The sequence below is a fragment of the Carassius carassius genome, chromosome 2 (assembly GCF_963082965.1).
Source record: "Carassius carassius chromosome 2, fCarCar2.1, whole genome shotgun sequence".
Taxonomy (NCBI): Eukaryota; Metazoa; Chordata; class Actinopteri; order Cypriniformes; family Cyprinidae; genus Carassius; species Carassius carassius.
Window position 1 is genome coordinate 20,612,236 of NC_081756.1, and position 26,089 is coordinate 20,638,324.

General features: G+C 37.2%; 1 protein-coding gene across 1 annotated transcript in view; it reads left to right on the forward strand.

Annotated features, from left to right (window-relative positions):
• The window catches only part of LOC132106046 (TIMELESS-interacting protein-like), a 135,206-nt gene that overhangs the window by 7,757 nt on the left and 101,360 nt on the right, over positions 1-26,089 (forward strand). The window lies entirely within an intron of this gene.

Consider the following 26,089-nt stretch of genomic DNA (forward strand, 5'->3'; position numbering starts at 1 on the left):
AAGCACAAAGTCACCATAATGGGACAAAATAATCCATAAAGAAACAGGAATTACATTGCAATTAACACACAATAAAGTTCTGTAAAAAAAGGGTCAGTAAGTTTTTTGATTAAAAAAAAAAAAATACAGCAAAAACAGTAGTAATGTTAAATATAAGTACAAAATAATAAAATAAAAATAAAAAATATATATTTTAATATAAATTATATGTATTTCTGTGATGTCAAAACTTAATTTTCAGCAGCCATTACTCCAGTCACATGATCAATCAGAAAACACTCTAATATTCTGATCTGATGCTCAAGAAGCACTCATTTTTATTATAAAAGTTAAAAACATTTCTGCTAATATGAGATTCACTGCTTAGTAATATAGTTCAGAACTCCAAGTTGTTTACCAAGCAATGTAGAAAATCTTGAGGCATTAACATAGAAGTGTATTTGAGTGTATGTTTAATAGCGTCAAACATAGCGGATCCAAACAGAATTTTTAGTCAACTATTGATTTTGAAAAAAAATATTTCTACTGAATCATTAATGCAGTTGCTTTACTGTAAATATATCTGCAGTTCTAAACAAAATAAATCTTGGTAATAAGATTTTTCTCTCAATGAGGGCAGGCATGATCTGGGATCACTCACCTATCATTGGACCGGGAATCAGCCTCAGAGGAGCCCCTGCCACTCGAGGATTCGGGCTGCGTGTTCACCTGCGGGCAAACAAAGACAATCAGAGCCCTGTGCTAATTAACCTGTGATTCAACAGCAAACTGCCTGGTTTGGCCACAAGGTTAATTGGCTTTTGTGGGGGAGACAGAGAGAAATAAAGAGAGAGGCTTGAGGAAAGGGGTCACTTCATCTATCAGGCAAAATTAAATATAACTCTGTGAACAACCTTGGGTACATGAAAAAAAGAAGAAGAATGAAATCAACATCACGTCCTTTATTTGTCATTAAAGAGGATTCACGAAGCTGCTTCTTGTCAGAGCCACGCTAACAGATCACAGTGGGAGAAGAAGGAAAAAGCTGAAAAAGAGTCTCGATTAATTGAGGTCTAAGGTCGTATAGTGTAGTGCAATAAAGCAGTGATTCTCTTCTTAATTAGTGTCTATGAAGACCTCATTTAGATCGGTTTATCAGGGTTTTTTAATCCTCTTCAAGCCAATTAATCCAGAATTAAACAAAAACAAGAACAAAACAAGAATAAGATGGTCCGTATCATACTATTTAGGTAAGCAGAAACTATACTACCCTAAGCCTGGGGTTAGTAACATTTTTTGTTAAAGAACTTCATATTTTTGTTCGGCAAGGACACGTTAATTAAGCAAAGTAACAGCAAAGACCAGATTACCATTTCAAATAAATGCTGTTCTTATCTATTCATCAAAGAAATGTCTATTAATCAAAGAATCCTGAAGAAATGTGATAAAAAACACAAAAATATTAAGCAGCAAAAAAAATTCATATTAATAAATGTTGCTTGATCACTACAGCAGTATCTTAGAATAATTTAGGGTCATGTGACACTGAAGACTGGCGTAATGGCTGCTGAAAATGTATCTTTGCCATCACAGGAATAAATTACATTTGGATCTATATTAAAATACATTTTAAATTGCAATAATAGTTCATAATATTGCCGTTTTAACTTTTTACTGTATTTATGATCAAATAAATGCTGTTGTGAGCATAAGAGACTTCCAAAATGATAGAAAAAACTCCACCGACCCCAAACTTTTGAATCATCACACAAGCTTTTAATATTTTATAAAGCAACATCGAAAAAAGAACCAATAATAATTATTTTAGCAGATTAAAACAAATACAAATGAAAAGCATTGAGGGGGGTAGAAAATGAGGGACAGATAGAAAAAGAGTCTTGACTTCAATTGACATTTCAATAAGTGGTACACAGCTTAACCAATCCATGCCCAACTCCGCTGAAACGATCAATGAGGCACATACCTTCAGGCCGTGTATGTTACGGATCCCTGGGGTCTTACTGGCTGAAAGAAAATTGACTAGATTGTAGATCACATGAGGCCAGAGAAAAAGAACATGAGCAGAACGTATTAGATGTTTAAAATGACAGAAAGAGTCTATCTGCAACACCGCAAAAATGACATGCTGAGATGCAGCTTAGGGATCTTTTAACTATCATAAAGAATTTTGTACGTGTGTAAATGCATGCATTCAGAAAGAAATGGCTTCACTAAACCAAACTGGTATTTATTTGTCTCTCAGAAGCCATTGAGGATGACATAAAGTGGAATTTTAACTAATGGAAAATGCTTACACACACACACACGAGCGGGCTATTGCTGAGTATGGGGTTTTGAACGGTGATCTAGGGTCTAGGTGGCCCTCGGGCACGTTAACTGTTGTGGTATTGAACTGTAATTTGGACCAGCACACTAACACACCATACACACCTCATGGCAATATCTGTAAAGGCACAGGTAACAGTCCATTGATGCGTTGCTCCATTACTGTGTTGCAATACTGCGGAGAATAAAGTGCAACAAAACTCTTAAAAAACAGCCCAATTCATTTTTACAGTATATCACAAACAGAATCAATATTAGGCTCGATGAAGGTCTTTCAGAAAAAGTCCCATGGATTAAAAGCAATGCATTCTCTTTCTCACCGAGTCACTTGCATGTTGGGAGGAAAAGAAAAGAGGCTAAATGAATCTTTTTGAAACGCCAGTCACCCTCTTTATCAATTCATCCGTTGTAATGGCTGCCAAGCGCAGACAAATCATTGAGTTTTCTCATTTCAGCCTGACGGAAAAGCAATCTGCCAGCAACGGCTGCCTATTAATTAATTACTCTGCATAATAGGCTGAAATGAAGACTGGCATTTATAAACATATGATATTATTAAATGTCATGGCAAGCTTTGTGTGCAATTATTTTTTAGCTTTAATTATTCCAAATAATAATTTCTTTAATTATACCATTAATAAAGAAATTGTAAAGACTTGTTTTGTAATCATCACCCTGTACATTTACTTGTACATTCACTGTACAAAGCTTCACGTGATATTATGGGTGTGTGTGTGTGTGTGTGTGTGTGTATACATACTCGCATATATGTATGAAAAACTAATTTATATTTTACATTATTTGTTAATTTCTATATTATTTATGATTTATTTCTATTTACATTATATATATTTATAAATAATCAATATCAAAAACTGATCCTGCAGTCACTTTTTCTGAATTCATTTTTAATACAGAAACTGGTTTCATACATGTATTTTATATGTGATATTTTATTTGATATATATTTAGGTAATTGCAATTACCTAACAATATCGTATATTTTATTTATTATTTTACATTTGTATAATTATTCTATATTTTTGAAGTTTTTAAAGTCGTCTAGCACTTTTGCTGATTCTGTTTCAAAAGAACGCCGCTCTCTTTCAAACACGTGCACAGATTGCTCACATTCACAGATTTTTGTCTGCTGCCAAAAGAAAAATTCTATTTGATGTTTCGGTTAACAGAACCATCTGGTCGCTCGTTCTCTTCTCTCAGTCCAGCCCGAGACCTTTGTGCCCAAACACAGAGCCCTCATCACACACAATAAAGCCATTAAAAACCACAGATCCAGATGGACAAGAGAGGAGGGGAGAGTGTCAGCGTTTGAAAGAAAGACAGAGACAGAGAGAAAGAGAGACAAAGGCAGAACAAGACAAAGGTCAAAAGCAAGCCTAACTGAGGGGCCGGTTGTACATTGCCGTCCCTCCGCTGCGTGCGAATGCATGATGAACACGCCGGAGCGTGCGCGAAGACATGCAGAGGAAGCAGTGTTAGAGCAGCTGTTATTAAATACCCTATTTATCACTGTCACCTCTCTGCACTGCCTGCAGGCGCTGAAACCATGTAGCTCTACCAAAACACACACCTTTAATTTTCCACTCGGTTGCTTTATCGATTGCGGCTGCAATTACCTAACTAATCTGTAACGGTGTATTAAAAGAAACCTCCCTTTGTTGGACAATAACTAAAGGCAGTTTGATCACAAGACGGCAGCTTGAGAGCTTGAGGGAACAGAGTCGTCGGACCTCCGCTCTGTTGGACCCCGATCATTAACACACCCTGAGTAAAGCGCTCTGTAATTAGCCGGCCCAGCCTGGGAGATCAGTGCCTGTGAGTGTGTGTGTGTGTGTGTGTGTGTGTGTGTGTGTGTGTGTCTTAGCGATGCTACATCTGACATGGGTCAGTCTTTAACTTTGAACTAACATCCTGGAAAGGCTGATGGTAACAAGCAGCTCACTGGGGCCCAAGAAGAGAGATAGAGAGGTCTCGGAGACTACAAGACTGCTGGAGTTAAATAAATAAATAAATAACGTGCAGCGAAGACAGTTTGAAGGTCGGATTCCACCAGAGAGCGTGGTGAATTAGCTTACGCACCTGTAAAGCAAGAAGTCATCTCTTTATTCCTATTAAGTCTACATAACAGTAGATCCTTTCAGATGGAATTAACTGAAGCAAATTTATAAAGGCCCCCAAAGAGACCCCAAGCGCCACCAAGGCAAAGGGCACACGCTTGAAATATGACCACAATGATCGGTTAAATGTAAGCGCAAGCTTCCAACATGTTAGACGCATATTAAATTCCCCCTTTCTCAGCAGCTTGTGCTCTCCCCAGAGGAGCAAACGGCATCATGGGAGGAAAAACTAATTTTCAGAAAAAGTTGACTCGGTTGTGCTGTTAACCAAAATGCGATGGGAAGGCAATCTACAACGTGCGGTAATATTCAATGTCAGAGTAATATGGCCTCAAAGAATTCTTTGCTGATGTTTGAAGACATGTTCCTTAAGACAAGCATTACTGCAGATTGTTGCGATAACAAATGAGAACACAAACATTCCCGCAAATATCTCCAATGTCAGAACGTGTGTCTCAAAACCAGCCACACAACGACCGCAGAATTAATCAAGACGGGAGAAAAAGTTGAATTACACTCAGGCAGTGCAGGACACCCGCGAGACATCATTGTCAGTGTGTCACCTTCTGGCCTAATCTGGCTAATGACTGCAATGGCCTTGAGAGGTACAACTTTGATAAAGCATCTAAAAATAAATAAATATCAAACCTAAGCGATTTCATTTTCCTGCAGAAGCAGTCGTTTTGGAGCCCATGGCTACTCGAGAGTCATTGAGAGCTGATGGGGGGTAAAAGACAACACCAGCTGAAAGTGGATTTTGAAAAATTCCTCTACCCAGGAGGGCTGTGCTTGTAATGAGGCGAAACTTTAAGTATTGAATAATAAATAATAAAAGTTGATAGTTCATTTAACTTCCACTGTACTTCACAGGGGGAAAAACTATAACGAGTCATTACGCTTGGTGTCCACAATGTGTGAGCAGTAAGTATGGAAAGCACTTTTACAGCGGTCTCAAAAGAAAAACTTTAAAAACAACAAACAGAAATCTGAGATAGATAATGCAGAGAGGAAACAAGAGTAGGCAACATTCCTGGACTTGAAAACAAAGACTGTTTAAATGGCAAAAGTTTACGATAGCTTTTTATTAAATGCATGAGAAACAAATATTTTGAACGTTTTCAATTTGTGCAATTTTCAGGGGGAGGCCACTGCCTGAGTCAACACAAAAATAATGACTAATAACAGATAAACAGGATTTTAATATTACAATCATCCCTCTGCTAATCTTGCTTGGTTAACACCTGTATAATTTAAAAGGGGGGGTGCGAGCCAGAGATGCATCAAGAGGTGCAGCCAGGAAAAGGAAATAGATGAAGAAATTGAAGAGAAAAAAAAATATGTAGCTACTTGTCATCCTTGCCAATCAGCAAATTAATGAAAACACTTTCCCCAAGGGTGAATAGATCTGGAATGATAGATTTGTAATGGCTTTTCCCTTCCAACAAAAACCCTTTCAGCATACCAAAGTCTAGTACAACAAACTGTAACAGAGTGCAACAGTGACAACCCACATTTCAGCAGCCTTGGTTCCAGAAGTATTTTTCTGTGTCTGTCTTCTCCATCGACATTTAATTACTGTATTTTTATTGAAGAGTATTATTTGCAGATTTGACAATCGTGCTAATAATTGATGATAGAGCACCTTAACCCTGATAACCACCCATCATAAACAGAAAAAGAGAAAGACGCAGTTATTTTTGTATGCTTTTTTGTACAACTCTCTCTCCATCTCCCTAGAATTATATTATGGGTGTGATTTATTGTAGAAAACAAATTTAAAGATTAATTTGGCTGATAGTTTTTCCCTAAAATTTCTATAGATATCCAAATTATTTATTTTGGTCATAATAACTATGCAGTGAAAATCTGATATTGTGAGTACGTTATAAGTCAGACTTGTCGGAAGTGTTATGTGACTTCTCTGATTGGTGGAGTTTTGTTTACAATTACAGGCAATGTAGTTCTTTGCTGGCAATTTGACTATGAAATATTTAAGAAATTATGCTGAAACCATACTGTTAAACAGCAAAACAAAGGACTCAGCTTTGTTTATACCTCAGGGATACTCACATACGACAGCATGGCTTTGAGCTCCTTGAGCTCCTGAAGTTTGGTCACCAACTTCATCCTCATCTGAAATAAACAAGAGGACATCTGAATCATCTAAGAGCTAATCACTTGTCTACAGTATATAAACAAACATTTTTATCATTCATTCTATAAAAATAAACTCTTCTACTGCCTATACTGAGAGTAACTTCCCTTAAAACAGTAAGACAATTTAAATACAGCGTCAATGCTCACATTCAAACGCGGTGACTGTGGATTCAGGCATGACATCCCTGATCACGGACTGCCAAACATGAGAATCATCAGACATTTGACTGACAGCTGTCAATCAGCACCACTCCTCTGACAACCTCTCATCAGGGAACGACATTCTAATACATAAAAGCTACATAAAAGCTCTGTTTCTCTACAATGCTCATGAAAGCACACTGTGACTAAAGTTAGATCAGCCACTCACGAGCAGATCATTAAAGTTGAGATGTGATGGAGAGTCCACGGATGAGTCCATGTCTCCCAGCGGGGTGTTTATCCGAATCACGATTCCCTCGGATGCCATGCTGCACTGCTTATTCAAAGCAAGTAAAAGCATAACAGAAGCACGTCGAGAAACATAATCTCGGCTTTCAGTGCAGATTCTCAGACACACAGCAGCTGTACAGCACGGCTAGCTGCTTAGCTTATTAACAGTGAAGAAGAAAACATGCGAATATTTCCCACACAAACTGCTCCGTCTAATAACCGAGCGACAAGTCATTCCAGATGTACTGCCTACTGCAAATCCGCTATTTAACTATGGTTTAAAACAAAAAAACAAACCACAAAAAAAGTCATAAATGAAAGCAAAGCAGAGGAAGTTTAGCGGAAGTGTTTTTGACATTTACCCGGAAGCTGAGCGTCCATTCGAGGCACATAAAAGCCGCACAGAGTAGTTGACTGGAAGACATTACTCGCGAATTCTCTGTGTCAATTATTAGTATGTAATTCTTTTTTTCAAAATGTTATTATTAAATTAAATATTTTATTTATTAAACTATTAATAAACGTGTTCGGTCCAGACGTCAATTATAAGCCAACTATTTTTTTTATTGTTTTTTTTATTTTATTTTTTTATTGAGAGCAAGTTGCTACATAAGGCTTAGATAAATTATGTTTTTAATTGTTTGCATAATTTTATTAACAAACATTATTTTAGTGATATATCAGCCATAAAATGCATTGCAAAATCTTTCACTGGCTGTCTATTTTCCAGCTTTCACGTTGAAATAAAGTACATTTTTGCTTTACTGTAATTATTTTACATTTAAATATATTCAAGTAGCCACGTGATATTGGAGGTACAGTAAAATGGTCATTATCACAAGAGAAACACTTGACCATTTAATTTAGACCATATTTCAAGTGCTATATTTCTTCTTACATAAAAAAAATAATTTCAACTCAAATTTGAATACAAATAATACATATAATAGTCACGTGGTCTTGATTGCTGTAGATAATTTCCTACTTAACCTATTATTTATCTACTTCTTATTTATTACTTATCGCTTTCATATTTCACCTCTATTATTTACTTCTTTGCTTCTTTAGTTATATACAATTTAAATAGCATTTGTATTTAAAGATTTCCACTTTGCACTACTCATTAGCGTGTAATTGAATGTACAACAAAGAACATTTAGTGCGCTGCTGATTACAGCCTTATTTTAGGAATGACCCAATCGCTCAATCATGGTCACAGCCAGATCGCGAAAGCCTCAACAGTCACTGATCCTTCAGCAAAGTAGAGTTTTGTTTCTTTTGACCTCAGAGTCTCAGTGTCCAGCTAATGCAGCTTTGATATGCCTATGCCACAGGCAGGATTTAGGGCATCATGTAATGATAAACAGCTATGAAAGCGAAGTGTAACCCATGGCGAGCTGAAATCCACAATGATTGCAGCCTTCCAAACAGGATCGGGTCTCACATCAAACTTTAAAACAATAGTGTTTCCAGCCTATCAATGGCATGGCCTATTATCATCCCTAAAGCTGCCCTGTCAAGATGGAAGAATGCAACCTTAAATCTTTCCTTTACTCACTTTGTAAGAGAGGACAAAAGCAAAATGGTTAAATACGCAATGGGTTTGAGTTCAATTGAATGAAGACCATTCTCGTCTCAAACTACAATTGAAAGAGTCAGGTTTTAACCCCCTGCATGTTTGTAAAAACTTACTAAGAGCGCTCTGTTTAATGATCAGATTATATTACTTGCATTACAATTGCCATCATTTATAGTTTTGATAGCTCTAAAATGTACTGTTTGTGCAAACAGCTGAATACACAAGTGGCTCATAAACACACAATCAAACCTAACGAGTGGTTAACCCTTCATGCTCTGAGGTCTTTCTGAATGAGTCATCAGCTGCTCTGCATGACATTGATTGTGTGTCACACAGCACAATAAGTAATGGCTGAGTCTCATTGTTACAGAAATGGAGTACTAGAGTCAATGTATCTAGCTGCAAAGCACTGATTAGAAGAGAGATGTAACTGCAGTTTGTTGTCCCTTTGTGGACCTGCTGTTAATGTCTGGTGCAGTATAAAAAAAAAAACATGAATATGTCACAAAAACATGCCAGATCAGCAAACACAATTATCAGAAATCAAACTGGACCTATAGTCACGAGGAAGAGCATACGACAGAGAGAGAGAGAGAGAGGACTGGAATGCAGTGTCTATTAATTAAAACACATTTTATCAGCCCAAATGGTCTCCTCTCTCTTCCTCTCCATCGACAAGCTGCTAAGCTGAAACAGAGCCGTTTGACTACGGAGCACTCGCTGCACTGGAGAAGAACAGGAACTAAAATACAAGCTGGGAAAGTTTTGGTAATGATATTTACTTGTTTTTCCCACAAAAACAATCAGTTTGTGATATTATTGGTTTAAAATTAGAAATATAATCTCTTCAGACATTAGTATTTTGAACAGAAGTATAAACCAAGCACCAGGGAGTTGTTACCTGCTCTAAATGTAAAAGTTTTGATCAGAGAGTTTGGTTTGTCTGAGGAGATGAAAATCAGCAAATAGTCTTGCAATTTCTGAAATTTCACATGTTTGTTCCTCAGCAGGTAAAAGATCAGCACTACATTCAATACTGACCATCATCACACCTCTGATCCACATTAATCTGGAACGTGTCCACCACTCTGGAATAGCTAAAGTCTGAGTAATTTCAGCATCTGTTTATTTTGCTTATCTATGACCATAGTGGCGGGGTCTGCATTGGGTACCAATATTTTACTTTGCATAAAGATAAATATAGTTTCCATATATATATATATATATATATATATATATATGTTTTTGTGCAAATAAGTATTTTCTAAATAATATATTGCACATTATGGAGTATATTTTATTCTATTATTTTTATATTTTGTGTTATGTTGTGTCTAGTTACTTTTTCTAGATGCATTTTATGTACAACTTTTACACCTCAATTTCCCTGAAGTAAGAATCAAGTTACACTGCCATTAACTTTTTTTTCTTCTTTTTTGGAAGAACAAAGTAATACTTTCATTCATCAGGGATTAATTTATTTGATGTAAAGTGACAGTAAAGGCATTCATAATGTTACATTAAAATATGCAAATAATCCTTATTGTTTCTCAAAAAAAAAATTACAATGATATAAGACACTGAAGACTGGAATAATGGTTGCTGAAAATTCAGCTTTGCCATCCCTGAACGCAGTTATTTGTTTTAAACAAATATTAAAATAGAACATTTTGATAATTTTTTTTCAATCAGCAGCCTTAGTGGGCATAAGATCTTACCAGCTATAAAAGAGCATCAAATCTTACCGACCCCATCTTTTTCATGGTAGCATACATTATGAAGGTGATTTACAAACAGCAGTCAAGTGGAGTATATTTGTCTGTTTGTATTAATTTGGTGTAATTAGGAGATCTTTAGGGACCACCTTTTTATAAATTTTTTTATACCTTTTTATTTACTGTTCTGTAATACTGTCTCTTTAAGTCTCTTTAAGACCACACAGAGATTCTCAAACAAGCCAGTTCTAAGCTATCTTTGCCACATCTGATCTTGTATAAAATAGTCACATTTTCATTTTTTTGCCAAAAGATTGCCAAAGAATGTTATGCTGTGCACTAATTGACAAAGGCCCTCACTATTTACTGCCAGAACCACATGTTGTGGCCTGGCTTTGCCGTGTCTGCCCTAACATCTGTTTGTTAAATGGCATCATTATACGCATATTAAGAGATCAGTGGGATCAAGGTTTTGTGTTTAAACTAGTCTATTTCCACATTCATATCAGAGCAGAAACACAGTGAGAGGGCAGTTGATAAATCAAGCCTGAGGGGGGCTGGTAATAGCTCTGAGCCAGGTAGCACAGCCCTTTGAGCTTATCCTATTCGTCACCTTGGACGTTCTGCCAGCATGTATGCTAATGTACTCACAGCACTGCCTCTAGATCTGACCTATACTGAAGACATAATAAGTGCTCCGCTCCTTCTGTTTTAGACACCCCCAGATCCAGATACCATATGCAGTACCATCCAGACAAGCATAATCACTCACGTCTTATTTTACACTTTAAATGAATTCTAGACTCTGCCTTGCACATTAAAATTGCACCTGCCACAATAATACAGACCAGAATATAGTATATTATATATGCAGTATACATTGTATGCACATACTGGGATCTATATTGTGTCATATAATCATATATACAGTACTACCATTCAAAAGTTTGGTGTCAGTAATATTCTTTTTTAATTACTACATTTATTAATCAAGGATGTATTACACTGACAAATGCATATTTTTTGTCTGTAACTAGTGTTGTATATGAAAAGGAGAAAAAAAAATAATAATCATTTATATTGAGCAATATACTGTTCATAACTGACCAATCAGAATGAAGTGTAACTTTTAAGAAATGTATCTGGATTCTAATTTCGATTTTGATTGGATGTAAGAACTAGAGCTGAATCTGCTCTCTCAACATTCACGTTCTAGTATAAATTTCCTCTTTTATCAGGCTGATCACATATCACAGCTTCCTCATCTCCGTTATATTTGAAGACAGGCATAATGGCCAGAACTACAGGCAAATGTATGAAAGTACCAGAAGCATCGAGGTATTCAGCCCAGTATCGATCCTAAAGCAGTCCCGTATCCTTAATCCAGCGGCCCGCATGACGAGCAGACTCCAGGGGGTCATTTACAGCGTCTGTAAGTATCCAACCGCACTGCCTCATTGTAAAACATAACAAAAGCAACTGAAATACAAGTCTGGACTGTACCTGTGCTCTATAGCGTCACTTTTTCATTAAAAACCACAATCCTGCAGCTGAGCCTCAGGGAAAGCCACAATGCAGCCCTCTAACACAAGGGCAAACACATAGGACCTGACGCTAGCCTTCAAAAAATAAAAAAGCAGCAAATAAATAGATAAATTGAGATGGGTTTTTGCAAAAGGCTTGAATGTTCCCTTGCTTGAAAGCTCCCTTTGTGTGCACAAAGCTGATTTAGTACACTGAAGAGCACCGCACATAAGCAGCTAATATTACATACTCTAAAGTAGCCTGTAAATATCACACGGAGTGTGGAAAACATCTATAAATGGCACATTAAACAGACATTGGTCTGTTGACTAAGCTACAATGCTTTGCTTAGTGATTTTGTGCTTTTTAATGTGTAGCCCTGGCTCAAGCCTTTGAGTGTAATTACAGGGTAAAAGTTCAAACTACAAAACCCCTCAATGACACAGGGAACGTTTGACTGTCATGTCTTGTGACCCCTGACTGTGATGGAGACCGGCCACATGTTTCAATGTTTCATGTGTACGCAGGTCAGAGACGCACATTTGATGAATGGCACTTGGTCTTTATGATTGTTTTCTATATGTGTTTTGCGTATGAAATCAGAAGGCCATTTTTAAGCTGAACAAACTAATCTTAATCAAAGTGTACTATTCATGGTTAAAGTGAAAGAATGGATCATGATGGGAGTTTTTTTTCTCATTCTGTCCATATAATGGTGCCCTCTGGTGGTAGAACTGATTTGAGCACCTAACAACATTGGCACAACAAAATAAAGCATACCTCAGAAGAATCTGCTAAGAGGCCATAGTTCTGTATAAACAGACAACAGCTTCTTGGCAAACAAAGCCCTTGTGAGCAGACCTCGTTCCATGACTGTGTGGAAGGAACTGGAGATGGCTCATTGGGTGTGCTTGCTTTGTAGCAGGGGATCCATCTGTAAAACACGCAGCACATGAGGAAACAGGAAGGAACTTTATGATTTCCTAAGTGTGAGAGAGATTCTGTGTTGACACTCTCTTTGTTTCTCATTCTCCCATCTCCTTCCCAAGAGATTTTTTTCTCCTGTCAAAACCCTGGATCGTCCAGCCTTCTAGAGGTCAAAGGTCAAACCCTAAAAGAGAAATTAGTTTATTGACACGGTAAGACCTAACAGTTTATTTGACAGTATTCCAACCTTCCTCGTGTTTGCCTCATAATTTCACAGATCCCAAGGGAAGGAGAGAAACAGAAGCTACATAAATGAGAAATCTATCACGGTGTTATCATGTCTGAGGTCCCGTGATCCTGAATCCAGATCACATAGCAGCTGGTCTGGTTTACATACCTCATATTGTAATGAGAGAACTTGTTTATTTTATTTGCTAATTAAACAATATTCCCAATAAATAATATTTGTTTAATGCCATCTTTTTACTATCAATAAACCTCTATTAAACTTTTCTATTCCAGTTTATGGTGACTAAATTAATAGCCATTTAACATTATATCTGAGATATATAATTTTTTATCATATGTGCATAACCTGTAAATTATCAGACTAGTTACTGTTTTGTTGTATTATTAAACAACAAGAACATTGCCTTTTAAAATCTTATAAAAATTATTAAAAATAAACATAATGGTCATAAATAGTTAAGTGGTTATGTGGTATTATAATGTAACATTTGACAAACATGCAACAATAAAATGAATCAATTACACAACAAGCATTTCAATAGAAAATATTGAGCTTTCAGATGCAGATATTTTCCGTCGGCAAAAACCCATCTGCAGTCATTACATTCCTGGAGCACTGAATGAAAAGTGCTTAACCTTTGCTGTGCACCTACATCTGCTTGATCAGATGAGCAGACATTCAATAAGATAGATTTCTGTGTAATGACAGCTGATCTGAAATGGAAAAAAACAGTTTAGCAGAAGATGTGAAAGAGGAGAGACATTTGTTTTTGAGGTTTGCATCTGTGGATATACACAAGCATGTGCATCAGGAACATTTAAAGAATAGAGCTGGATGTGACAGCTCATTAACACACAATTGTCTAATTATGTGAAAAACAAGGCCTCTGACACTTTACCAAGACTAAGAACCTCTTCCACCCTATAAACACAGACATATTCTCTCTCTCGCTCTATCCTGGCGAGGGTGATAAATGCATGTGCAAGCGAGTCAACCGGACGATCAATCAGAGGCCAGCCCTCCTTCAACTGGTCAATGGCACTCTTGTTTCTGCTGTGGGAGAATGGCACAATGACTTTACCACTTAATTATGTTGTTAATTGCTGTGTTAAGATTTCTGCAGGAGGTCCCTTAGGTTAGTAATTGAGGGTGGTCGCACCTGTAGACTCCAAGCTCTCTGCATTTATTCACAATTCAATAACTTGAGTCAGGCGATAATGATCATCTGCTTTCGAATGCTGCTGCCCTTACGGTTAACCCACTCTCATAGGAAATATTGATGTTCTCCAAAGCAAATTGCTTGATGAGTAAAGCATTGCATTTTTAAAGATTTCATGCTCTCGAGAATATTGTTGATTAAGACCTTATTTACATTGCTTTTATAGAATTTTTAAAACTCACTTTGAAATTGATTATTTTAAACAAACATTTGCGGTTTAAATTTTTAAATGTTTTTGAAAGCCATTCCTCCAGTCTTCAGTCTGGATATGAATTATTTTTATACACACACTTGCATGCACATTTTTGAACAGACCACACTTAACATACAAACAGAACAACTGAGCACATAAAAAAAAATTGTGGTCACTTTTATAAAGGAAAGATGTCTCCATCTGCTGATGCTATTCAGAGTCAGTGTGCGATTAATGAATACAATTGAGGACACTGCTGCTGCCCAGCACGGCTATAGCCAAAAGTCAGCTCTGTTACAACACCCTGAGGTTGAACCACACACTCTTTGCCTCGGGCTATTAACCTAAATATGGCGTAAAACGGCCACCTCAACAACGGGCACACTTGACGTGGTCTCCATCAAAAAACATGGTTTGATTACCTTGCAAAACACAGAAGAAGTAATCTTGTGTTCATCCGGCCAAGTTTCAGTACATTCCCTCCTGTGGTGCTTCCAGAACAGCCAATAATTAAACAATATGCACACAGGCTGGTGAATAGCAGGAGCTGCTCTCATCTTTGGGGAGGGTTGAGTATAACTGGGGCAAGAGAGGCCTAGCTGTGTCTACAGCTGGGACTGAAGCAGTCAACACTTTTAATGCACCATTAACACAAACTATAACATTTGAACCAGCCATGCACTCCTACACACATGCACATCACGCTGTCTGGCTCATTAACGCAACTATAACATTACAACGAAAGAGTTTCACACACAAACACACTATTACACACAGCGTAAACATTACCACAAGCTGTAACATTAGGCTTCACCAGTCACAATGACTGCACTAAACCAATAGTGGAGAATGAGCATGCCAAACTGTGATGTGGCTCTTTGACTTTGTATAACCTGTATCTGGATGAAAGTAATATACAAAGTTTGTTTTACTTTATTCTACTTAATGCTTTATTTTTATTCTACAACATTCTATAAAAGTCAGTTAGTAATTTGCCTTTTCAATGACTCCTTCTGCTGGTTATATTGTTTCTCTCAGTTCTTTCAGACTCATTGTAGTCTGACATTGAATCATTTAATGCTTAATTGTTGACTTATTTAGTGAACTGATTTATTCAGGAATAGAACAGGCCTTTGGGCCTGTCCCAATACCCACAATTGCAATCAATGCACTAGACCACTTATCTACAGAAATGAGATATTTCTGGTATTTTGTGCAAATGTTCAAGATTACCCCTTGGAATACATGTATATTATTGTAAAATGCATGTGTTTATAGAGCACAATTTTTATTTTTAATTTGAAATAAACTTCTCTGTTCAGTAGTCCCCAACTTGACATGATTATGTAATTAGTGCTGATACAGTAATTTAGTAACTAGTGCACATACTCATCTCTGCACCAATGAAATGTGCAACACTTAAAAATTATATGTAATACAATTCTATGTAATATTGAATTTATTTTACTGACACTTATTTTCCTCGACAGACAGTCTCTCTGTGAATCATTGTTTAAAAACACAGAGTCATTAAGTGCCTTTATGAGTGAGCCATTGAATCATTTAAATGATTTGTTCAACATCACTGATTCCTCCAGGAACACCACGACGGTATTTTATTCACTTGTATACAAGCAACGGTTAATTCTGCTGCAGCTTTGTTTGGAACCACTTTCACTGGTGGAGAAAAAGTAGACAGAGTAAAGGGCCATTCACTCAGAAATCCTTTTAGCATTGAAAAACACAAGACACAGGTAGTGGTATGGGTAAAACCACAGTGGCATGTGCGAGATGCTACAAAAGACGTAATATGTGAATGCATCATACAAAGACATTAATCTAGTGCATGTTTACATATAAAAACTAAGCAAAAGCACTGCAGTGCATTGCAAAAAATGTCCTTCAAAGTAAATATATTAAATTTAGTATATTAATAAATGCATATGACTTATAGAAACTCCTACCATGGTTTATTAGCAAGATAAAAGATCAAATATCAATGGTCAAAGTCAAATGCAAAAGTTTTCTGGACATTAGAAAGAAACAATCAAACATGCAGTAAAAGCCCACTGACACAGTGTAATAACCTCTGCTTTCTGTGTCCTGTGAACAGGCTTGCCATTGATTAAAACAGCAAGGTGTGCAATAAAGCGCAGGCGAAGTGCTGGCTCCATATGGCCTCAGACCCCGAGGCTGTGAACTTGCTCTTAAGCCTCCCCCTGCTCCCCTCTCTCCTCTCCCAATTCTACAGATGGTAGAAACACAATTCAAAGCCCCAACACAATGGGTCCTTGGCAGTAGTTCAACCATTTACTTCAGTAATTAATAGTGCAGATACCACTACAATTGTGGGATGGATACTATGTCACCCTGAGAATTAGAGTGAACTAATGGCTTGTTCTGCATGATAGGTAACTCTACTGTAATATATATATTTATATTTATATATATATATATATATATATATATATATATATATATATATATATAAACCATGATATTTATAAAAAGTGATAAACAGCATTGTGATTACCTCATAATTAGTTCACAAAAGCTTCCCATCGAGCAGTGAATTGTAGTAATTAAAGTGTGACAGCAAATCTTTGTAAGGTTAAGAAAAATTTACATTTCAAGCTTATGTGTACTGATTACATATTAAATCAATGCACTGCCAACCGCGAAGCACAAATAAGCCTTACACTGAAGGGTCTGTAATTGCAGCAGACAGAAGGGCTTGCCTCACTTTCTCTCACTGCCGACAGTTACTTCAAAGGAAGGCCTTCGTTTATTGCACCATAATTACATTCAAATCCCAGTCAAATTATCCCATCTCATCGTCTATTCTCCATAAGCATGCTGAATGTATATTACAAATCTAAAAGGTTTTATGATCTGGATACTCACAAGCTATCAAGCACATAAATACAATGCAAACACAAAATCTAGACATCTGCTGGGCTACTTGAGCCCACAACAGCTCATAATTTCCCTTATACATAGTGTTGCCATATTATACATTTGAAAGGAGTGGCCATTTTCTCTCTTATCTAAATATTCTTATCTAAATATAAAGTCATCATGAAATGAAAGCTGTGATCATATTTTCTTCCCCATTGTGATGTATATCTGGGCGAAATTGCTTTTCAAACAAGGAAAAATGTAGGACAGGACTTGATTTTGTCCATCAGGAATTGATTGGATTGTTTTCATTTGCTATAGACCTTAATCAGGAAAGCAACATTATCATATTTAATTTTTGACAGGAATGAAAACGACGCTGTGAGGGACAGAAGTACAGTGCGTTCAGAAGTCTTTCAGTAGACAAAACTCCATGAAACAGTTTTGAAAGTTGTGAGTTGAGAAAATAACATGATCTAGGACCTTTATACAGTGCATGCCACTGTGAAAATGCAATTTTCCACAAACTAATAAGATTTTTTTATTTTAATTATGTAGGCCCAGGTAAGGTTTGGGGGCTAATGATAACTGTACATTTTTGTGCTGTTGGCAAATTATCCTGTAACATAAAATCTATATCTACATCTGCTCTACACCTTCCTGCCACACACTCTACATGAATGTGATTAGTTAATACGTTAGAACGCAGCACCAACAGAATTAATCTGTCATAGATGCAATTCAACACAAATGCACTGCCTTGATCTAGACAGAGGCCAATTGCATGTAATCCTGTGACAAACGTATTATAAATATAATGTCAATATTCATCTTTATGTGCAGACAGACACAGTGAGCACCACAGCACACCCTGCATCCTGTTATACAACTACATTTTGGGCAGTGCCTTTCTGTCCTATAGAATGCATCTATACCCGATAGAAAAGGCACATTACACAAGACCATATGCTGCCAAAGTTCCAACAGGGACCGTATTACCATCTAATTCTGCATCACAGGAAATGAAGGAATCAGTGCTGGCATTGAGTCTGATTAACTCTGCATGACTCCATCAATACCCCAGTGAGCTGGTCTGCTTCTCTCTCCACAGGTGAGCGCTGTGTTCCCATTCCCAACAACAACACACATACAGATCAAATTGTCCATCTATTTCCAGAGGTGAGGAGAAATTGTATGATCTGCAAATGATCCTACAAGATGATCTCCTGCATGAATAATAAATATAATTGCATTTAGAGGAAAGAGAGTGAGAGAGAAACGGAGACAGCTACTGCTGCTCCTGCTCCTGCTCCTGCAATACAAACATACCATTATTTGTTATGCCAGTAAAGCACATTGAGCAACAATCGAGAATGCTCAGATTTAAAGAAACAAATGTAATCAAATGATCAAATTAGCACTAATTAACATTTGGGTGCTGAGTCTGACTATTAAAGCTCACAAAAGTAGACCAGAAAAAAAAAAAAGAGAAGAAAAAAACAGCTCAAGTCAACTTCTTAATTATTCTTGTGCATTGCAGCATTGCAAGACTCGTGCGCCCTAAGTGCAGATAAAGACACCATCTGTTGGTAATTAGAGCTAAATAATATCAGATATTATAGCTAATCATTTTGACTACAAATTTGATTAAAACCTGCATATAATTCTGGCTAGTTTCAGTTTTTCTGAGAAAAAAGGGACTATATGTGTTGCGAAACCATAGTCAGGAAAAAAGCGACACATTAAAACAGGCGTTTATTCTTTTCTAAAAACCTTGGGAAACATATGAACATAAAAAGAATAACACACCCAGTCCTAATCTTTTATAGCTCATTTGCGTTAAATGAGAAGGAATTACTGTGTATCACTACAGCCTGCTACAACAGCAAGGCATTGGCCTTAATGGCTTTTTATTAGCTTAATCTCCAAATTAAATGGTGTTTGAAGCTGAAGACGCTTTCTTTTCTACACTGTTATTACCCCCATCATCATGAACTCATTTTCCTGCCGAGACCAATTTGAATAAGACGAGAAGGCTGCTTCAAATCTGTGATGGCTGTGTGTGTGTGTGTGTGCATGTGTGTGTGATGGACCTGCAGGCGAGAGAGAAAAAGAGAAAGATCCATAATGAGGGATGCTGGGGAATTGCCCTCCTGGAAGACCTGATGTGTTTCCAGTTGGCTGCCAGCTGCCAGAAATCAAGACAAACACTGATCATTGACAGGAGGATTAACACTGCTTCGCACAGACATACACACCTGAACACGCCGACACACAGAGATCTTTTAACGGGCGATGCTTAAAGCAAAAACTGCATTAATTAAATCAGTTACAGGCTTTCAAACATCTTCGAATCATATATTCAATTAGTCAGCAACATGGTGTAGCTAGCAGGGGGACATTATGGGTGTAATTACCAATGTATTAATGTGTAAATGAGACAAAGCTCTCCCACTCTCCCTCTGTTTCGTTAGAAGTTCACAAGTAAATAAATACATCTTTGACTACACAAACATGTTTTCACCATATACTGTATTTGTATTATATTTATTGGTGTTTTCTTAGCTAAGGGCACTTTTTGCATTTGAGGATGTTATAAACGCTCTTAAAACACACTTTTTTACACTCTCACTAGTTTATTTAGTTTGTCTCCATATATATATATATCAGTAACATTCAGTAAATTGTCATTCCACCACATTCACATTTGTCATTCACAAATCTCAACTATATAAATCATATTTAACTATATGACTATATAGTATTTTTACAATTATATATTATTATTCATATTTTACAGTTTGAGATTGAAATTTCTGGTCGAGTAAAAATAAAAAATGTATACATAAAAGGCATTTACCAAGCGCAAAATAAAATAAAATAAAATAAAAAGTTTTAATGTGACCTTATAATAAATTGAAAGGTAATAAAAAGTCCACCCTGAAACATAAAACTGCCTTTTGATGAGAGACCAATATATTAAAAATATGGACTAAAATATTACGTTTGAAAATGTGAGGAAAGAATAATAAGAAAAAAGAAGGTCAGAAAGGAAAAACAGAGTTGCATTTAAAGCTGATATATTTCTGCTGCAGTACTCTCTTACCTGGCGAGCTAGAGTACATCAACGGGGATCCATCCAGAACCCAAGCAACTGTTACTACATGTGGAAAACTTTTCTCTAAAATCCAGATAAATCTGTTATTAAATTTGCACAGCATAAACCAATCAAAATTAGACTGATCAATTACATGAATCCAATTGCATTACACCAACTGGGCTGTTTTTACTTCCTTTTTGAACACTGGAACACAACAACGTCTGTGTGATGCTGACAAGGGGACAACATGACACGACAGCACAACTAGGAACAGCACTAGCTCCTCAGTGGTTCATTAGTATCCAGATGCTGCTCTTCTCCTCCCTGCAGCTAAACTGCTTTGACAGAGAGATACCACACAAATTTGGAATGCACAAATTGGATCGAGACTTGGCTGTCAACATTTGGTAAGTTAATAACAGTAAAGAAATGATTCAACAACTGTTGCTTTGATTGAAATCCATCTGTCTACATTAAGTTTGCACATTACCATGACCCAAACAAAGACTCCAGCACTGAGAACAGACTTGACAGCTCTACCTGCATTTACCCTTATTCTATCAATCTAATGCCAAAAGGGATACTTTAATTAAAAATAATTAACAGAAAGCACATACCGTCTTTCTCCCGCTCTCTCTCAAACGCACACACACAGCACGGACACAAACTTGCACAGAAATGTGTTGTTAGTGCTGCTGTGACCATTTTTATCGGTGAAACAGTTTAGCAACTTAAAAGCTACATGGCATTTCTCACAAGCGAGGTAATAATGGTGCTGATGTTGAAGAAGATGAACTTACAGCCATTATGCATTCAGATAATTCCAATAAATGGCCAAAACAACAACGACACATTTGGGAGGGGAGGGCCATTGTTTTATACATGTAATGAGTATGATTGTTTCTAACCTTACCTGAAGCATTTTTAGATAATAAAAAGCGATGAGAATCTAAAGAGTCAAACAGCATAGGTCACTACAAGACCTTGTGAGAAAACTGAGAGTATATCATGTAGTACCAATTGGTCTTGAGACAAGACCTAAACAAGATCAAGACTTCAGTTCTGCTACATTCAAACAACATACTGCAGTAAATTACCAAGGTAAGTGTATATAGTGCACAAGGATATGAATGGTCAGACTGAAAGGTTAGATTATTAACCTGCTGCCCTGCCTCACATATGGTTCACACAGCCATCAACCAGTACAATAACCACTAGTGGTCTGTGCACTCAATAGACTGCTCAAGTAGAGTGTTATTAGTAATGGGTCGCTGTCTTGATTTCTGTCCCACTCAAACGGGCAGGGATTGAGCGGCATTAATCAGGAGGCTGGCAGCTGCTGGACTAAATCTAAAGCTGTTAGATTTGCAGTCGGTGTAACTGGGAGGTGACTGCTTTCACAATCATAGTCAATAATGCTATATCCAGCATACATGTCAATGGACCATTGGTAGGTTGGATAAAAAAATTCACCAAAAGTTGAACTTATTGGCAATAAACACATTTTAAACAGTTTAGCTTGTATAACAGTATCTGAGGGGGTAAACAGTAGGTAATTGTAAGCACAGTGTAACGGTTCGTGAAGAAATATAAGACGTGCACGAGTTCAGGTTATTCCTACCAATTTAAATATCAATGTATATATTGTTATTCCTCATTTGCTTTTTTAAATTCTTTTATTATCTGTGTTTTTGTTCTGTCGCTGTCATTCTGTTGCCCTGTGGAAGCTTCTTTCATGAAAACTAATTCTTTGTATGTGAAAACATACCTGGCAATAAAGCTCATTCTGATTCTGATTCAAGTTCAAGGCCAATTTTTAAAGTTGTTTTATGTATAACATTAGTGTTTCCTTTATCCCATTCATTTTTCTACCCTAATGCAGTTGCAGATAGACAGACACATTTCAGACTTAAATCTTTTATAGTAATATTGGCATTGCATGCAATTTTACCACTTTTTACTGCTTTATTATATTGTTTTAAGGTATTGTTGAAACTTAAAAACAAAGCTTATTTCCCCCATTTATATAGTATTTATTAATACTAAATTTAGCTAATAGAATAATATAATAATATTGATACATTTTATTTATAGGTGCCTTTCACAACACATGCTTTCATTATACATTATACAAGTGTCAGCCTAAAGAACTTTTGTTGAAAAGTTTCAGCAATTCAACTCAAATTGTGAAACTCGTGTATTACATTCACTGCACACAGACTGAAGTAGTTTAAGTCTTTGGTTTATTTAATTGTGATGATTTAACAAAAACCCACCAATTCACTATCTCAGTTTAGTTACACTGACCCTTTTAGCATCCATGTCGAGAAGATCCATTTTCTCATGTCGAGAAGATCTGTTTTACTATTCCCGCAGGGTGCCAAGAGAGTCTGTTGTTTGTGCCCGAGTCAGTCCGAACAAGTGTCCTACAGTGGAGCCACTCGTCCAAACTAGCTTACCACCCAGGAGCGACTGCATGTTGATCAAGCAGCGGTTTTGGTGGCCGTCCATGGCATGGGATGTTCGTCAATTCGTATCGGCCTGTCCGGTTTGTGCTGCGGAGAAGGGCTCCAATCGACCTCCAGCAGGGCTACTCCATCCACTGTCGGTCCCTTTGTGGCCCTGGTCACACATAGTGATTGATTTTGTCACTGGCCTACCTCCATCTAGTGGCATGATGGTAGTCCTCATTGTGGTGGACAGGTTCTCTAGGGCGGCTCATTTCATTCCCCTCCCCAAATTAGCTTCAGCAAGGGAGACAGTGACTGTTGTCTTGGATCAAGTTTTCCGTATTCATGGCCTCCCGGTGACTGTGGTCTCTGACAGGGGTCCCCAGTTTGTGTCTAGGTTTTGGACAGAATTCTGTTGATAGCTGGGGCGACTGTGAGTTTATCCTCTGATTATCACCGGCAGACTAACGAGCAGGCTGAGTGTGCTAACCAGGATTTGGAGAGGGTTCTGCGCTGTGTGGCGTCTGCTGAACTGTCATCTTGGAGCTCCAGATTAACCATGGTCAAGTATGCACATAACTCCCTCACGGTCTGGTCTGTAGGTTTGTCTCCCTTTCCCTTCTCAAGAATTCGACGCTATTGTTCTATCCACACATGCTTTTATTCAGAGGTGCCTCCGTACTTGAAGGATTGCCAGAGAAGCCCGGCAGTGGACCGTCACCGTATTAAGACCAGTTCCATTGGTCTCATGGTGAGTCCTCTGGGTCAGGGTGCCTTCCTGACTCCCTGTGCTGTCTGTGTTCCTATGTTTTTTTTGGTGGCTCGTGACCAGTGACCCTTGGGCACTTATCAGCAGAAGTTGGATTACTCCAAGACTTGCTTACTGTTTTTGTTACAGTTTTATTTGTTTTGTTCACCTAAGGGAAATAAATCTTTGGTTGCATCTAATCCTCTGCCTTTGAGTCCTCTGTTCTCCTCGCCCCGTCACATATTTAATGATTAAATCCTGAACATTCTGAACATTCTGTCCTCAATTTGTTCCAAACCTGTATGAATTTCTTTCTCCTGCTGAACACTCCTGCTGAAAAATGCTGGTAAATCAAGCAGTTGATGGTAGCCGCTGACTTCCAAAGTATGGAAAAAATACTGTGGAAGTCAACGACTAACACCAACTGTTTGGTTACCCACATTCTTTAAAAAATCTTATGTGTTCAACAGAAGATACTAATTCATTCAAGTTTTGAACAACTTGAGGCTGAGCAAATGATTACAGAATTTTCATGTTTGGGTCAACTATCGCTAACCTTATGTATGGTGAGTAACTATGAGAAATAGTCTTTTCTCATAAAACATAATGTTTATTTTATTATAAAAAATGCTTTGTACCCAATCACTTGGTATCTACCTGAAATAAAAGAATATTTAGCATCAGTCCTGTGACTTACATTCATATTTGGCACACTACTAGGCCCTTTTCTATTAACAGTAAATAAGCCTACATCTAACACACATAGCCTAGTCCATGCGCTCCTGATCATTTTTGCTGTTTGCTGAGGCTCAGCTCTGTAGAAACCGATTAGAACAGATGTTCATGTTTTTTAAGGAGAGGCAGAGAGTCTATCTTTGTCGCAGACAGAAGGCTTGCAGGGAGAAATGCTGGCCAGTAGTACAGCTACGCATCGCCCATTGGGCAGAGTTCCAGCGAGCAGCAGTAGGAGACACGCGGCCTGTCTTATCTTCAGTCCGGAGACAGCTGTGACGCAGCAGTGCGTAGCGCCGCAATCAGGTGTGAGTCACCTGAGCAGAATGCTGATAGCGGGACAATCTGACAGCCTCTCCCGCACTCATCACGAGAGGACGAAGAGAGACAGGCAATGATGCCTTACAGCAAATGGTGACCTTTAAGAAGATTAATTTGTTTACCAACAAAGGTAGTGGCTGTCATTGGCTGGTGACGACCATGATTCTGTCAGCCGGATGATAGATTGAGAGTTTAGTGGAACTCTTAACTTTTAAGCTGTAAAGTCCAGTAATGCTAAAGGACTATTCTTGAGAAAAAATAAAGAGCCTGTATTATAGACATAGCCTACATGATAATAATAGTGTCCTTCCTCCTTTTATTTTTTTATTTTTCATTTTACTTTAGTGCTTTAGGTGTTGTTACTTAATTTTTTAATTTTTTTTAACCATTTAAGGGATTTTTGAACCAATGCTTTATGTTTAGTTTTACTTGTCTTCTTTACTAAGAAAATAAAAGAAAAACAGTTGTTTGGTCATCTAATTTTAACTGCATTGTTTAAATTGGTTTTACAGATTAACACATTCAGCAAGGGGGTATATTTGTATACACAGAAATCAATAAATAAAATAAAAAGTTAGAAAAAAAACAAAGTTGAATTAAAACAATGTGTTAATATTTGTAACTTTAATACTTTTTACCACTTTATGTTCCACATGCAGGTATTGTTTTATTGTTCAACTTAAAAACAAAGACTTATTTCCCCATATGTAGCCTATACAGTATTTCTGTATTAAATTAGCTAATAGAAGTAGCAGAATAGGCTATTTATATTGCTTTGTATTCCTTATTATAAGACATGTCAAAAATAAAAAACAACAACCACGAAAATAATTTATATGCGTGTTGTTAAACAAATAAAAAATAAGAAAAAGTTTCTTTACAACAAGGTCATCGAGATATTGTTTGCTGTCTGTTTCGTGAATAGGCTATTGCTTATTTGGATCCTATACAACTCACTGATAATTTGACGCTGTGTAATCTGATGCAGCCCAATAGCCTTCCAATGCCATTTCTACCAGTGATGCTTGATTCTGCAGACATCAACAGCTCAACTGAGACGTGTAGGTTGCCAGGCTGAGGTCACAAATGGATTCAAAATTGTATGATCTTCCTATTGTGTTAGTAGGATGCGTTTCATGCCAGATCTGGCAACTGGACAACCTTGAAATAATATATTGATGTGATTATTCTTATAACGAGTCAGGAAAATACAGATTATGGGAGTTTTCCGGGAGAAATAACAAAACAAGAGGTGGGTGGGAGAAGGGTGTGAAATACGGGACACTCCCGGGAAAAACGTGGGTTAAAATCCATTGGGTTAAAATCCTGTTGGGTTAAAAGTTACCCAACAGTTGAGTTAATTATTTATATTAATTAACAT